Genomic DNA, 17,525 nt, shown 5'->3' with positions numbered 1-17,525 from the left:
TTAGGGGTTTGATGGTCAGAAGAATGAAAAAGGAGGAGAGATTTGATTGGAATAAGGGGTATAGGTAGACCTAGACCCTCCACATTGAACCCTCCACCGCCTAGACCACAAAACCCCCCCATGAACTTTGTAAATGTTGGAGAGACCCAAAACGCATGGCTTGAATAATATATGGTAAGGTCTCTATCTAGTACAAGGTACTTGGAGACCTTGGCACGTGCCTAATGCCCTTCCCGCCTTCCCACCTGCACAACAGGCATTCGAGGACCGTGCACTTGAGAGGATCCAAAGGGCATCGGGCCCAACATTGGGAAAGATAGAGAAGCTCTAACAAGCCCGGTTTTCGCACTTACTCGCACTCTTGGGAGGAGGTGCAGCAGCCTAGCGTGATGGCCTAGGCCTGACAGCCGCGAAGGCTCATCGAAAAGCGCACCTCTAGAGCCACCTAAATCAATGGAAGGCCCCTAGGTGAGAGGCATGAGCTCACTCTCCAGAATCCCCATCCCTCGCCCAGCCTTTCTCTACCTTACTCTGGACAAGCTTACAACTTCACCGTTTGTGCACCGAGCCCTTGATATTGCGGCTATAGAAGCTCTTCCCTGCCCTTACGCTCCCCCACCGTGCTAAAGCTGAGAGCTCACTTGAGCTCACGGAAGCTACCTTCCTCACCATCGTGCAGGGAACGTAGTATTCGACCCATGGATCCCGCATGGGATGTAGTCTCTAGAGCTGCGGGATACTCTGTGCACCTCACTTCATAGTGAGAGTGAGGGAGAGGTGCAAGACCCTGGACGAGCTCCCACTTATCCTCCACAATGCTAGAACGTTCTCCTCCCTCCTTGATAGGAAATTACTGAAGCACCTCACACGGACTCGAGTCACTTTGCATGTTGTCTGTTTTGAAGTGATGCAAGCTTTCAAATAGCCACATTTTGGCATTCGTGAACTACATCGCTATACCTCCGAGGGGCTCTATGACCAAATGAGGTCAGTGACTGCATGCGAACGTGCACGACCATCTACAACACGTAGAAATCTATGGTCGAAGCTCCGACAGACAACACTCACAAAGGTAGAGATCGGTATGCAAGGCTGCCCAATGAATATGATCTTGGACAGCGGTCTACGATTACGTTGGAAGGGTCTTACTATACCCTTTGAGTTGATCCTACAAGTTGGAAAAGCTCCCAACGTTAATCGCTATAGGAAGATTGATTATCTAGGATCATTTCATTGGATTTCTGACTCTCTGTGTCAGTTTCTGTGTTTTTCTGCCCAATCATTTGTAGATCTATCAGTTCCGATGGACTCAGGAGGTCCTAAAACTTCTATGTTGCTCATCATTCGCACTCTGGTGGAGTTTACAAACAGCTCTATTTCCAAAAACGTTTTTAAGTCCTTGTGTTGGACCTAGTGATTGAGACCACGGTTTCCAAAACCGTCTGTCCCATTGCGTTCAGGCATGGAGGCGGTGGTCCGGGAAGTGCTACATACCCTTCCAAGTCTCGACTACATGTAGGATACAAGTCCTTGGCCAACTGCTTGATTGTTATGAGCATAAACACAGAGAATGTAGCATGGAAATGATAGCATGGTGCCATAGACCCATCAATGATGGGCGAGAAACCTCACTCTGACAACTTACAATTGGTTACCTTAATTATTGACATCCCCTGCTTTTACCATTCTTCTCTATTTTGCTGCTATGTTTGCATGAAGGAAAGTAGGATAGCCCATGGTTACCTTACGTATCTACACTCGAATGCTGGAAACTTTGGCGCTATACTCTAGCTTGGGAAATATACGACGACTTATAAGCTACTTTCACACTCCTATCAAGGGGTTATGTTGGAGAGCGCATTCTTTAGGGGTGTGGCGTCTTCATCTAAAAAGCCTCACGTACTACGCCTTTCAAAGGATCATATACTATGTCAGCTTTTAACCCACCTTTGTTTTACAAAAAGAAAGAAGAGGGCAAATCTTGGATAACTCAACTGCTGCACAGAGACATGAGGAATGGAGACAATCAGAGACTTTTGTGAACCACAGGTGGATATATAGAGCTTAGGAACTTTGTAACAAAATGTACAATATATAGCTCAGTAGAGCAAAGCAGTGACTATATTATGTAAAATTGCAAATTCAATACATGCACACTTAAGTTCCTAGAGTAAATCAGTGGGGCTATATGATGCAAGGTTTGAAATTCAATACAATTACTATCAAAAGCAAAGATACAATATGATTCATAATCAGTTGCTACACTTTGAAGGAGTTTGATTCAAAGATACAATCAGCTACTACACTTTGAAGGAGTTTGAAAGCTTACTAACAATAAAATGTTTGTACAATCGCTATAGTCAAAACAATGACTATATGATGCTTTTTTTCTAGATTGTACTAAACGAACTTTCTCTAGCTAAGACCGAAGGCCCTCTTTGCAACTTTAATTGCTAGCATCTTTTGAAATCTCATTAGCAGGATTGTCTTGCACCTTTGCCTTTTCATCTTTTGTTTGCTCCCTCTCTTGCCATTCAATTGGATCGTCTTCTTCATATTGAAAGGCTTTATGCACTAAACCCGGCTCTCTAAACCTGAGAAGATGGTGTTTTCCATGAACATCTAAGTTCAGAGGGCTTGTAATGCCGCCTGCAAGGGCATAGGCAGTGTAAGCAAGATAATATCCTGCCCTAGAGCAAATCTTGCTAGGATAGTAACCAAAAATATTGTAAGTAGAGAATTTTTTCCAGAAGAATAATCTTGTCCTTCTGCTGGTTGATTTGATCCCCTCCCAAGAACTCTAACAAAGATTTAAAGAACCAAACAACTATCTCCCCATCATTGCTTAAATATCGGTGATATATTAACAGATTTGCAGAAGAGAGCCTCTTAATATACTGAGAGAGGCTGGCAAGCTAGCTAAGACCTCTCTCCCTGGTCCCATCAAACCTCACAAGGAAGGAATCATCTTCAACATAGTGACTGCACAAACCATTAAAGGAAACATGAGAACAGAGATATCAAAAGACAAGATCACTCAAATGAAAATGAGAGTAGGGTTACCAAAAGACAAGATTACTCACCTTTGTATTCTCATTTGCCTCTAGATCCTTGTCCTTCCAAAGCAAGATGCGGCATTCTAAATTAAAGTATTATAGACCAGGGTAGGAGTTAATGATCTCATTGAGATGGGCTATTGATATTATAGTGTGACTTTTTGTTCGATGTTGTATCTTAAAATTTTGTTTGAGGGGTATAAGTGGAAAAGTCGTGTACAAATTTTGATTTTACAAAATCTAATATAAAAAACCTCATATTTGTGGGCATGCCTTTAAAAAATATAAAAGTATAAAAAAAAGGCTAGTGCAGGCATGTCATAAAAGTGGCCTCATTTGCCCAATTACTTCTTCCTTATCACTCCCTCCTTCATAGATTTTCCATAATAATTTTGATTTCCCTCCCTCCCTCCCTTCCTCTCTCTCTCTCTCTCTCTCTCTCTCTCTCTCTCTCTCTCTCTCTCTCTCTTATCACTCCCTCCTTCATAAATTTTCCATAATAATTTTGATTTCCCTCCCTCCCTCCCCCCCCCCTCTCTCTCTCTCTCTCTCTCTCTCTCTCTCTCTCTCTGCGTCGCCCCTCCCTCCCTTCCTAATCCTCTCTACTTTGTCACCTTGATCATAATTGCCCTCTAACTTAGCCTAAATATTTATGATTAAGAATATTTGAGTAAATCCAATCATATAGTGTCCAAATCCATCCTTTAAAAATCGTAAATTATAGCTCCACTTAATATACAAAAAAGTGACTTGGCCTTGCTTGATCTCATATCCCAAGTCGACATGCTATTAGAGGTAGCCTACATATCCATGATTACAAATATTTGAGTGAATCCAGTCATATATTGTCCAAATCCATCATTAAAAGCTCCTAAAGGATAGCCCAATTTAATAGAGTATACTACTTTCAGTTTAGCACTTTTTTTTAATGCTAACTTTTGTAGCTGAGCAAGATAATTTAAAAACCCATTACTAAGTCCTTTGCCTTTGGTAGGCAAACAAGGTGCAAATTTTACAAAGCTCAATTAAATATTGTATACTATTTTAATTCAATGTATCTTTGTAATGCTAGTTTTTGTAGCTATGCAAGATATTTTTGAAACACATTACTAAGGCATTTGCCTTTAGCAAGAAAACAAGGTGAGACTTTTACAAATCCTATTACTATCTCACTTCCAGTAGGCACTTTCAATAGAAGGAAAAGTCTTGGCTAGTGTCAATGAAATCAATGTTAAAGGATTCTAAAAAATACGAAAGCCTATAAAATTAATGGGTGAAAATAATTTCATGGGCATAGGATGAGCAAATTAGTTGTAAGCTTTCAAGGCAAGATTTGTGATGCATAGGCATATTTGGAGTATCTATCTACTTACTTCTTTAAGGAGAGAGAAATTTTAGCGAAGTAGGGACGATGCATCACTATTTTTAATATTGGATCAAAAGGGGCTTGTAAACATGGAGAAAAGGGAGGATGATGATCTCCTTTAGCCATTCAAGGATGACTCTTATATGCTTGTTGAATATTCTACTCCAAGACCTCCTAGGGGCCTTCCCTATCCTGTGGGATTGTCAAGGTTTTTGGAACTTGTTCTTCTTTTTCTTTTTTGAAGCCGAGTTTCCCTGGCAACCTTACCTGTCCTTGACTATACGAGCTACAATGAAATTGAGTTTGGTAGAACCACCATATTGCTCACAGACACTCAGATTTTGAGTGGTCCTAAATTTCACCCACTCCTTTTATACAAGGGAACTGTTGAGAAAATCATTGATTTTTCTCAGTCCCAAAGAAATTGCTTCTGTCAATGATGTCGTTAGTTACTATCAGTCAGGGGAGCTTGTTTATCAACCTTGTGCCATGAAGTACTACATCCAATTTCTCTATTGGCATACAATCGACGTCCTCATGTTTTTACATCTTCTTCATTAGTGGACCTCCTCTTGTTCAAGCTCGCATTCTACATTTTCATCATGCACATTGCACATGAATACAATAGCAGAATGACTATTTGAAATTGTTGTCAAAGTTGAAAGGGGCCATGTTTTGTTTTTTCCCATTTTATTACAAAGGATGCACATGCTGGCTTGATATTCTGCAGTGGTGGTGACTAATAGTGTGTGCACTCTTGCAAGTAAAGGCTATGTCTCTTTGTCTAGAGTTTGTCTACTGAAAATTATAGCACCCGGTCTAGCACCAACAATTGATATACCTCTTGTATTGACATCTACAAAAGGAGCTAGCAAAGATGGGATCCCTTTGAAACATTCAAGCATAAAAAAGACTGCAAAAAAAACTTTGAAAACTATTTTCCATTGGCAATTGAACAAGCTTACACCGAAGGTGATTTTTTATTTGCAACCACTTTTTCTTTAGATAGTTATTGTTGTGTCAATTGAGTATGGACAATCTTTGTTGGCTAGTCCGAAAAGAGCTACGGAACAAAGGTTGTATTCACAAGATGCGATGCACGATAGAGATGGAGATTGTGCCACCATTTGTCAAGGAGAATATTGAATCCAAGATCATAAATGATTAGTTTTTTAGGCACTATGAAGCTACTAAATGGATTCATGTTCTCATATTCCAAAGTTATGTTTGCAAGCATGGTGCACGGAAACGTTTTTGAATTGATAATTTTTATTTGGGTATGTTTGGGGAGAAATCGTTGCTTATGTATTTTCTATCCAAAACTTTACATTGCATTTTGAAGCATAAGAGCATTGTCATTGATGAGATTACAATAGCTTAGCTATTTTTAAAAATCACTAGGCCAAGGTAGTGGTGGGAAACAATTGTTTTAACAACACTAAGACAAGCAAACTTTACTTACTATCATAAATTTGCGATTTTTAGCAAGCTCAAGCTTATCACATAAGGTCAATAAAAGCAATCCATGCAATCCCAACAATCAGTTTGATGCAACAAACAATCCAAACATCAAAGCACAAGAAGTTAGCCCAGTAGTCCCTATAGAGATAAGAGTAGCTCATCCCAACAATCTCCCATTTCTAGCCATAGACTCATTATCAGAGTTTGTTCCTTACCGATTTGCTTTATAAGGAAAATTTTTGGTAGAATATGGCACGTTCAAAGCTCAAGATGTTACCTATCCTATCTTTGTGTGAGTTGACTCGATAGATGCACAATGTTGCGAGACCATCACTCTACATGTTCCGCATGCATATGCGTCATGCATATGCGTTGCGCTAAAGGATGTATTGCAAGTTGATAGCTTTTTTAGGGTGGGAGGTCCAACCATTACAAAAAGAACCACGGTAGAGGCTAGGACTTCTTTTGTGTCATTGCATATTGACGCAACAACAACAATTATCAAGGGTGAACCATTTGATGGAATTATATCAAATATATGCATCTTGGGCAGCAAATCAAGTAGAGACAACATAAGCTTCATTTGTATCATTGATGGAGACTGTGGCCTTCATCGTTGTGAAGCTAGACCTTGATGGGCCACCATCTTATCAAATCATTGTTGTAGATGGGCCAAATGCTAAAGATTGTACCACGGTGAGTACATTACAAAGTGTTACATGCATCATGTATTGTTTCCATGCAATAGCCTCCCTAAAAGAAAAATGTTGTGCTTTAGTTAACCTTTGTGGTGGCCGAGGGGAGACACACACTCGCACGACTAGTACAAGAGTGCATAGACAAAGGAATTGTCATGTACATTGCCAAAAATATCTCCTTCATGTGGGCTCAACATGCCCTGGGAGCTTTTGATTTAACCATCCTCATGGTGGTTCCAAAGGGAAATCTTCAAGCATCACTACATGAAACTTTCACGAGCAAAGTGTCTCAACTAGGCTATGGGAAAAAGGTATAGAGACATTTAGTTGGATTGGATTGCTACGAAGAAGCAACCATGCTCACATGTTTTTTTGGATTTGGTTAGGTCACAGGAGTACTTCACTTTGTCGGCTTGAACAATCCGCTCGTCGAGTTCCATTGCGAGGCTTGTGGCAGTCCACATTGATGAGACTGGCAAAGCTAACCTGAAATGCCCTTATAGCTAAAACCACAGCCACATTTTCAAACACATAGAGAAGAAACACAATCCCAATATAAACTCAATTCACCATAAAGTAGAAAAACACCGAGAAAACAACATGTACTAGTAGCTGCCAATAACTATAAAACACACAAAGAACATTGAAGCACATATAAATCACATCCTCCTAGAAATCATGGACTCATAAGAAGAACCCCTTGTAAGATTAGAAAAACTTGCTGCCAAAATGATTGTTTGAATGCCTTGGAGCTTGGATGGACTCTCGGGCCTTATATGATCACATGAAATGACTCCTTGCTTGTTACCTCTTCTCTATCACTGGTTTCCTATCGAACCCTGTATCTACTCCAGTGCTTCCCACCACAAATGAGTAGCCTTTGTTTTCCCAAGCTCCAAGCATATATTGCCAACTATTACCTTATGCCATAACTCATGATAAGGCTATTTGATGCCCGCCCTATTACTGCAACTCCTGTTACTTCTTCACAATCTATGCTATGAAGAACTTCCAAAACCTCAAGAAAGATATAATGGACCTATGTGAAGAACAAAAGAACAACAAGTTTAATTCTCCAATTGAGTGCTAAGCCACCTCCATGGCAAGGTTGACCAATTACTTGATACATGAGTGTGAATCTGGTATTTTACAACTTAAATATCTACATGGATTATTTGATTCCCATGAGTTTATCAGACTTTTTATGGAGATGGGCTACATCTCCTACTAGAACAAGATGGCATTCATTAGTAATCAAGGCGAGAGTAGTGTTGAAGCCCACTCCAAGGGCAACACCTATAATCAGGCCTCTCTTGCCATACACATCAAATATGTTGCCTCAAACTTTAGATGGCATTGGAAAGAGAATCTTTCATGATTGACTGCAGCCTTTATATTGCATGCTGACTCCAGAGACATACAATAACCTATCCACCATGTGCAATCTTGCTCACGTCCCAGGATTAGCTCCAGCTACTATCGACCACTACAAACAATAGCCTCCTGTGGAATGTCCACGAGCTCCATCAAATGACCAAAGAACTCTTGAACAAGAAAAATTGCAACTAACGATGATTACCTGCCTCCACAAAATAATGGCGTAACTCTTTCTCTGTTGAGCTCCTTTGAGCCTTGAGATTGAACAAGGCTTCCTCTATAGGACAACCAAAATAAAAAAAACCTCGAGCCCTTCAGTAATTCTCTTCCCTCATCGAGACTATCAATTAATGAGCCGAGCCTACGGCTCAGACCCAATTACTTTCACAAACTGAGACTATAAAAATCTCCAAACGTAAACCTGGCAACTCTTTCTTGTTTTGGGCATACACACAACTATTTAACCAATAGCTCTCCCAACAATATTGGCCACTCACTAGACTATGGTGCAACTAACAAGCTTCCATGAATTTAGTGATCACTGGAACAAAAAAAATGTAAACTACAATGAGAAAATAGCTCATGGAGACATGATCAATTGCCCTCTGCTAGTTGAGATGAGCTAGGAGATGGGCTCAATCCAATCTGTCTATCCTTCTTATGGATGGCTAACTGGTAGTTTCTTTTCACCTTGGGGGGTTCACCTCCAAAAAATTTAGTGTACCACATGCATTCAAAAGGAGGGATATTATAGTCCCACTTTTGATAAAAATTTAATAGGATTACAATAACATTTAAAGGGGGTTTTCAATTCAACTTTAGGAAAAAATCTATTAGTTCTTCATAAGTAAAGAGCAGTGGTTTTATTTGGGGAAACTTTTTAGTTGAGGTGGTTTTTAAATACCCCTTGAACACATGTGATACTGAGGATTTCTTAGTACTACACCCCCCGATCTTTTCACTTCCTTTACTTCTCATCCCATGCTTTTCCATACAAATCCTTGGCCATCGATTAGTCCTTTCATCCACCAATGAGAGCTTAACCTTTTATCTCACATTTCCACCCTTCTTTATGGTCCTCTACCTTTTGTTGTGGGCATGCAAAGTACTCCTTACCTATAGTCTCTTTAAAAAATGTACGGGTTCTTCTTTCAGTGCCTTGGTGACCACTCCTTTCACTACCCCTTCACATCTAGTGCTCCTCTAGTACAATTCTGAATCCATTGATGTCGATATTCCAAGGTCCACATCCAAGCTCCAATGGTTATCCAATCATCTCATTGGTAACAAAGTCTTTATCATCATTTCCTACAGCCATGGTTCTCCATACAAGCACATTTATTAGGAAATATACTGTTAACACAAAACATTGAAGAGGCTACTGCCATGCTATATACTAGCTACTATCTCCTACTCTATTCATGCTAGCTACATGTGTGCCTATTAATGCTAGTCCCTCCTATGCATAGGTGCTCTTACAAAAAAAATATGAGTCACACTAAAAAAGCCCATCACCATGGACCTAGTGCATCCATTTTGCTATAGCTGCATTAGTGCACAAAACATTTTGCGCATTCCTTCTTTAAAAGATTTCGTGGTAAACTATGATTATTGTTGGTAAGTAGCCCTACAAATCTGTGAAAACCATGTCGACAATATGCAAAAACTTTGCCAACCTTTCATAGAATTCCATAGACAAAGCGTTCTTGCCACCCGAACCATGCTTTTTGAGAAAAGACCATCTAGAGAGTTCATTATGAATTATGCCGGAATTGTAACTGCATTTGCATCCAGTGCGTGATAACTGGAGTGCATTTTCCTCTATTGTTCATAGTCTCTCCTTTGATTTTCTCTTGTACAAACCTTCTTGGGTTTTTCACCCTGCTCAAATAACTTGCCAATGTTTGCACGGTCCCCTACTACGTGGAACAATGGCAATGACTAAGTAACACAAGATCCTTTACCTCATAAATATGCTTTCATGACCAAACATTTGTAAACTTGCATGGTTGATGTTGAGGTCATTGTTTCTCAGCAAACAAATTACAAAAAAGCAAGCTCCTTCATTTTGTAAATATGCTTTCATGACCAAACGTTTGCAAACTTGCATGGTTGATGTTGAGGTCATTGTTGCTTGGTAAACAAATTAGAGAAACCGAGTCTTGAGAAATTTTAAGAATTAAAAAAGAGGAGGGTCAAATAAAACAAATATGGACTTGCCACCAGAAGTTAGCCCATACTACATCTTGTTAAACGCTAACTTCATCTCTGAAAGGCTTGCCAACACAGATATCTTTGCTTGCTTGCTCATATTATATCCAATAGATGAATACAACACATTGTTAGACGTGGTACAAGACCACATTTCCCATGGAAATATTGGTCCTACAGCTCGCCCTATAGTAGGTGGTTGTGACCTCGACAGCCCCGCAATGGAGAGGGACAATTGCATAGAACACAGAGAAGCCATCAGAATCTTTTGCAAAACACTTAACAGTGATGCCCCCTCATCGTCGAATGCCTAAGAATTTTCCATGGAAAGTTTGGCGATTCTTTCAAGTTGCTCATATTCACTGGTGCTCAAGCTATTGAACAAATAAACATCAGCCGATCGAGAAAATCCAACACACGTACACTATTGCTAAATCAATCGATGCTACCAATGACAATCACACAATTGCTTCCAAACGGGAAGAAGCGCACCTACAACATACAAGCAACAAACGATGAAGAAGCCCAACTACAACTAATCAAATCATACCCCACTGTGCCCGCTAGGTAACTGTAGACGTTTTCCAACGAGAACATTGTCCTAGAAAATATAGCAACAAAAGTGTATGCAACAAAATATACATGACTTGGCCAAGCATCACCTCTTATGGCCATCTACAAACCCAAGGCCCTGACTTGGCCTCACAAGCCAACATTGCTAAACATGTACTCCCAACCATCAGTGGCCATAAAATAAAGTGTGCAAGAAAAGAAACAAGACCAAACAAAGCACAAGCACGATACTTCACCAAAATCAAAGACACGCCAAACCTTGCGTGCTCATGATGTGGTTCTCTTGTGTTTAAAACAAAGATGAGAGCTACAAATAGTGAGAATGAGTTGTTCATGCATGAGGAGAGGCTATGGGAGCATGCCACAATAATGGAGGGGCAATACTTTTGTTCTCTCTACCATGACCAAATCAAGAAGAAAATGGTACCTAAATTTTGTTGCAACAAAATGTGATTTGCTAATAGAAAGACAAAATATACATCTTCTTTGAACAAAGTGGAGAAACGGCTTATCTCTATAAGAATACCTTTGAGATACCTTTTGCACAAATATGTTAGTTGACATATGAGGGCAAGCTTAGCTTGCATGGTAGTGTTATAAATGTATTTGCTAATGTCGAGCAAGCCCAAAAAATATTGCCTCATTTCATCCATGACAGTCGCAACAATAAAACGTCGACAACGCTACAACCATGTAAGCTAGTAGTAATACCCTAGGAAGGGTTGCATCAGTTGTGTCTTTGTGTGATTAATATTTGAGTAGTGCTTGTTAGATATGCTCAATGCCCCACCCTCCTGGTAACCACCAGTGGTCCAAGGTGCTCAAGTTGTGAGGCCCCCATATGAGGAGAAGACATGTGTGAGCTCGAGACACTGGATGGATCTTGACTTGCATGTCAGATGAGGTCTATCATAATGTCGAGAAAGGCCTGACCTTGTGGCCATTGTACGGCATGTTTACATGGCACAAGATATCTTTCTTCTCCAACAAACTCCATTTCCATGCAATTGTAAGTACTACAGGGTAAAAAGGAGATGTTAGATCTTTCATTCTTATTGATCTTATGATGTATGACAAGATGAAGAATGACATGTGATATTTTCTCTTCAACTTGACATAAAAGAGACCATTTGATATTTTATTAATTCTATTCTTTGGTGGTTGTAGATATTTTTCCTTCTAACTCTGTAGAGGAGCAACCATTGCAAAGCCTCACTGGAACATTTCAAGCATTCCAAGCAGACATTGGTCTGGCTTTGTTTTGTGATAAAACTAGCGTGGACCTTGTTAAGGAGAAGATATTCTTTTATAGCATTCTTACATTGTTCCAAAACATGACGATGGGTTTGGCAGGCTACAATTCATTTCATCTCCTTCCCTCTCATCTATTACTGCATGCTTAGCCCCTAATACCACAACATTTCTATTCATGAAATCGAAGATTCATTGTGACTTACACAAATCTTTGAAATTTTCAAAGCCATCTTGATTTGTGGGTCTCAATTTGGTGTGCTTGATTCATTTATTTGCTTCAATGTTCAAACGATTCAATCTCACAAACACCTACCATGTTCATCTACAAAAAAGTAACAATAGTGGACATGGATACCCTACTTGAGAAAAGTGGGACGTTGTAGAGGGGGAGCACAGAAAGATATTTTCAAGTGCAATATAAAGGACTCCACTATGTCATTCAAGTATGTAAAGGCTCATGCCACATTGTATATCCGTTTCTCTTACGAGCGATGGATGAGAAAAAGCAATTGTTGGATTCCATTACAAGCAGATGAAGAAGTTGTTTTCTTTAAAGGTATAAAGCATGGGGATGGTCTTCCATTGTTCGATTCCATTGCAAGTTGAGAAAAAACAATAGTTGGATTCCATTGCAAGCAGATCAAGAAGTTGTCTTCTTCAAAGGTACAAAGCATGGGGATGGTCTTCCCCAATATTTACAAGTGGTATATTTGAAAAATCAAGCATCCTCTTGTGAGGGCTTTGAATCCATCTTCTCTTTTGTATCTATAGTTTTTGCCTCGGGTCCTTTGGTATTTGGATCATCCCATTTTGAGGGTTGGGTTTGCATCTCAACCTATTCTTGGTCTCCAGCTTTCTCGTCTCCTTGATGTCCTTTAAATTTTCTCTCAGTTGGCTTCTTCTCCTTGCCAAGATCAAGCTTGAGTTCTTTTTTTTATTTTTTTTCTTTCTCCTTGGTGGTCTTTTCCTTGGAGTCTTTTCTGTGAACTTCTGTGTTTGTATGCAAAAAGATTTAGTGCAAAATGTAAAGGTCTTTTATTTTTATTGGAAGGGGAAGCTTCATCACCCGGAGCTTGTCTTGATGGATGAATTGGATTGTCTTGATCATAGAGAGTAATAGCTTTGTCCAAAATAATTTGTATGGATTTTGCACGTGTACTCCATAGCTAAGATTCAAGGTTTCCAAGTGTCTGCTGGATTTTAAAAAAATCTCAAGTTAATGATATTAAAGAGAGATCACAAAAAGAAAACCTGACTTTAAAGAAAGTAGTTTCAAATATTAAACCTACATTTCTATCCAGCTCAGTGTACTTTGATAGAAGAAACTTTTAGATGTTTGCAATCACATGCCAACCACAAGAGGTTGCATCTGATTTTTGCAATGGTACTGGACAGTTGAGAAATGAATATTCTCGAGATTTGGATGTCTTCAATAGTAGCAATAATCTAGCAATAGCTCTTTTTGATGCATTGTAAAAATAACAAACTCTATTATATTGCAAAAAAAAAAAGAAAGGGAAAAAAAGAGAAGCACAATTTGAGGAAAAAAACTTACAACTTGATCTGCCCGTGTATTCTTGTTGTGCTATTCATGAAAATAACACTCCTTTTGGGAATGTTGATAGCAACGGCACTCCAATGTCCTCTATTAAGTTTTAAAGAAAAAGATAAATATTTGCAAATGAGAGAGGAAAATTAAAAAAGGACCAACATAATGACAAAGATCAACAAAATGAACAATAAATTGCAAGAATTTGCAAACCAATTACTTCTCCACATAGGGCAAAATAACATAGCAATTGTTGTTCATTCTTCTAAAGTAGTGTTCAAGCCGTGATGTCTTGATTGAAAGATTGACTAGTGATAAGGATATGACAAGATCACATATAAATATCTCATGTGCCTACTGCTCTAGAGACAACAGCTTCAAAAGTGCCCTGCATAAAGATACTAGAAAAGTATTTAGACAATTCTTTGCTATTATTAATCTGATTGGTAAAGAGATTTGATAAATTAATACCTTATACACATGTACATGACACTGTCACTAATTTCCTTATCCTTCCAAACTAGCATCGAGATGTCTTTAGGAGAGATAGACAAGAAATTTGCCTCTTTTGTAATAGATACATTGCAGATAAGTTGTCTTGGAACCTTGGACACCCTCTCATCATTCTCCTTCTCGACCTGCAACCATTTGGTAGTCTCCCCTTCATCTTCAACAATAGCCTTTCCTTTTTTTACCAATCTTGTGAATTTTTGACTTAGAGTTGTGACTTGTTCAATTTTTAGACCAGTATCATCATCCTTCCTCTTGATGGTGGCTGGAGGAATGGTCAAATTTTTGAAAGCTTTTTCATCTCTCATGGGAAGAGGTTTTAAAATTCTGTCAAAGCTGTCCATGACCCTTCTGTGAACGACAACCATGTCCTTGTCCATGAGAGTAACTCTTCTTGCATTGGCAGCACAAATGTTGTTGTCATTCAAAAAATAAACCAAAAAGTATTTACATGCCTCCTGGAGACTTGCTATTGTAGCACTTTGCCATCTGTAAAATCCAGGACCCATGACTTTATCACATAGCTCCTTTACTGTCCTCAAGAAAGGAGCCTTAGAAATAAGCAAATGGATAGTGTTTTGTGCCTTCCTTATCTCAATGAATAGATTTTTTTGCCCCTGCCTCAAAGTGAGTAGCTTAGAAATGCTCTTCCCTTGTGAAATTGGCCTCTTTACACTTTTCTCTAACGTCTCCTTGTGAACAACCTTCATAGTTTGTCTTACTCAAGGCATGGAAGTAGGACTATCTGCAACGATATAAATACAAGCATCATAAATACAACATTTTGAATTTGAAGATCAATCCAATGTTGGATCAGAGATGAAGGTCACGGATCTTTGTATACATCCCAAAATTTTTGTTCACGGTGCGATATATACAATCAAAGGCTAGCAATAATCTCAATCACTCCGTGGGCAACATGCATAGAACTATTCACCACAATGGCATGGATATATACATGTGGACAAAGCCGGCCCTTCCATATCGCTCTGTGAGTGATGTAGAGTGATTTTTTGCCCATGGCATAGATCTACTAGTTTGGACGAGCCGGACCTTCCATATCACTTCATGAGCGAATTGGGATGATTATTCGCTCATGGTACAAATTTATATATTAGGACGAGACCGAAACTTCCATATCGCTCTATGAGGGACTCGTATGGAGAATTCAACTATGGCACGATCTTGGGTTAGCTGGCCTTCCATATCGCTCTGTGAGAGAGACTCGGATGGATTTTTTGTCTATGGCGTGGATCTACTCATTTGGATGATGCTGGACCTTCCATATCGCTCCGTGAACGAATCGGGCTGATTATTCAATCATCATTCAAATGTATAAATTAGGAAGAGGCAAGAACTTCCGTATCACTCCGTGAGGGATTCATATTGAAAGTTCAACTATGGTGCGATCTTGGGTTTCAGATGAGGCTAGACATTCTATATCGCTTCGTAAGCGATTTGATAGAGTATTCGCATATGGATGAAGGCACACCTTCTCTATCGCATGGAGTATTCGCATAGAACTACTTTCCCTCAACGTGGATTTGCTTAACTACTTGACAATTAACAAACTACTCATCCAAAAGGTCCTTTGAGTGTTCACAGTGATATAACAACGATCCGGGTGACATATAGGAACCGAATCGCTCCATGTCTTTGTTCATGAATTTCTTTCAAACCACTGGCAATAGCAACAACAATGGACAATTCATGATAATAGAACAACCTTGCTCACAACCTGGTGAGTGGAGAGTTCTAGTCAAAGCGAGGTTGTTCTTTGGGATGTGTGGTCTTATCCCATCTCACATATGTCCCGCAATGCTAGGGAGACACATTAGCATATCATGCACAATTCCACCATTGAAAAATAGAGTGATGACCGAGAGCTCTTAGGTGTGTGATTACCCCAATACTCAATAAACAACTCTATGGAAAACTATCATTGCTAGCTCATTCTTTAGTGCAAGATGAGCATGGGCATCGTCTCTATTACTCTTCTTCCCAGCATACCATGATGTTGGCCTAAGATCTGGGACACCCATAACTTGTCTCCTGAATACCTTCCCTTCTCCTCCCTTGCCCACTGGTTCGTGCAACGTTAATGCTTGCAATGGAAAGTGTATTGTGTGGGTGCAGTACATAGTTCTATCTGTTCTCTCCACGTAAAAATTTTGAGCTTGCATGGGCACGAATTTCTTCATCACTCAATCCTATTAAGTGTTCAATCATTGTCTTATGGACAAGCATCTAGATATTAATCTTGTGTTGCCATCAAGGATGGGTGTGTAGTGATCTAGTGCATGTAACAATTGTTTAGTAAGCACTCAAACTTCAAAATAAAGAACATCCGAAATACACATGCAAATTAGCAATGCTGGTGTAATCTAAACCACTCAAAAGCAACATGTAACATGTAACATGCAACATCATTAGCGTTTCTAAATAAATTTCACACGAGTCATGACTTTCGATCCTTATAATAAACTACTAACTTTCCAAGGCAATGGTATATTACGTCAAGTAATTCATATCTCATGACATAATCCACTACTATAGCAATCACTACGTGATCTACTATTATAGAGTGAATTTCGTAAAGTCACTATCGAGTGTCAATCTATCAGCTAGTGGAGGCAAGAATAGGAAACATATAACAACATCACGTAACCAAGATGATCTAGGTTAGCTTTGCCAATAACACATCCGGTTGGGAAGAGTTTTATTAGGATGAATCGACTAGCAAAAGCGGGCCATCATTTGGATAAAGCCCAGCTCTACTGACACCTATGTACATAGATAGATATGATATATATAAGAAGGTCGAATCAGGGGGAGCCGAATGGTAGATGCAAGCCATCACCCGGCTTCGATCTTTACTATTACAAACATCAATCAAGGCGAGGCGAATCTGATCGACCAAAGTGGATCATCTCCTGGCCTGACTGAGACATAAACATGCATCTCTTCCTCTCTCTCTTTCCCTCTCCCTCTCTCTCTTTTACTCTCCCTCTCTCTATTTCCCTCTCTCTCTTTTAATCTCCCTCCCTCTCTTTCCTCTCTCTCTCTCTCTCTCTCTCTCTCTCTCTCTCTCTCTCTCTCTCTCTCTCTCTTTCACTCCCTCTCTTTCCCTCTCTCAAATAGCCTATTGATAGTTAGCCAGGCGAGGTGAGTTCGACTGGCTAAGGTAGGTCATCACCTGGCCTGGTTGACTAACATTAAAGGCTATAGAAACTCACCCAAAGACTCAGGTTAGACTACGAGTAGAAAGCAACAAGTAATTAGCAAGGTGGTAGTGGGGTGAGGGCGGGGTCCTTTTATAGGATTTCATCGCTACACTGCATGGTACCTTCCTGCACTGCGTGGTATGTCAACGTTCGAGATTGTGTATCTTTCCAAATCAAACGATCCAAGATGTCACACATGCCAATATGATATCTACTACACGATATAGGTAAGTTACTGTGCAATGT

Source organism: Dipteris shenzhenensis, chromosome 15, assembly GCF_047967505.1.
Source record: "Dipteris shenzhenensis isolate YYH24624 ecotype China chromosome 15, Dip_SZ_1.0, whole genome shotgun sequence".
Taxonomy (NCBI): Eukaryota; Viridiplantae; Streptophyta; class Polypodiopsida; order Gleicheniales; family Dipteridaceae; genus Dipteris; species Dipteris shenzhenensis.
This window is presented reverse-complemented; position numbering follows the sequence as displayed.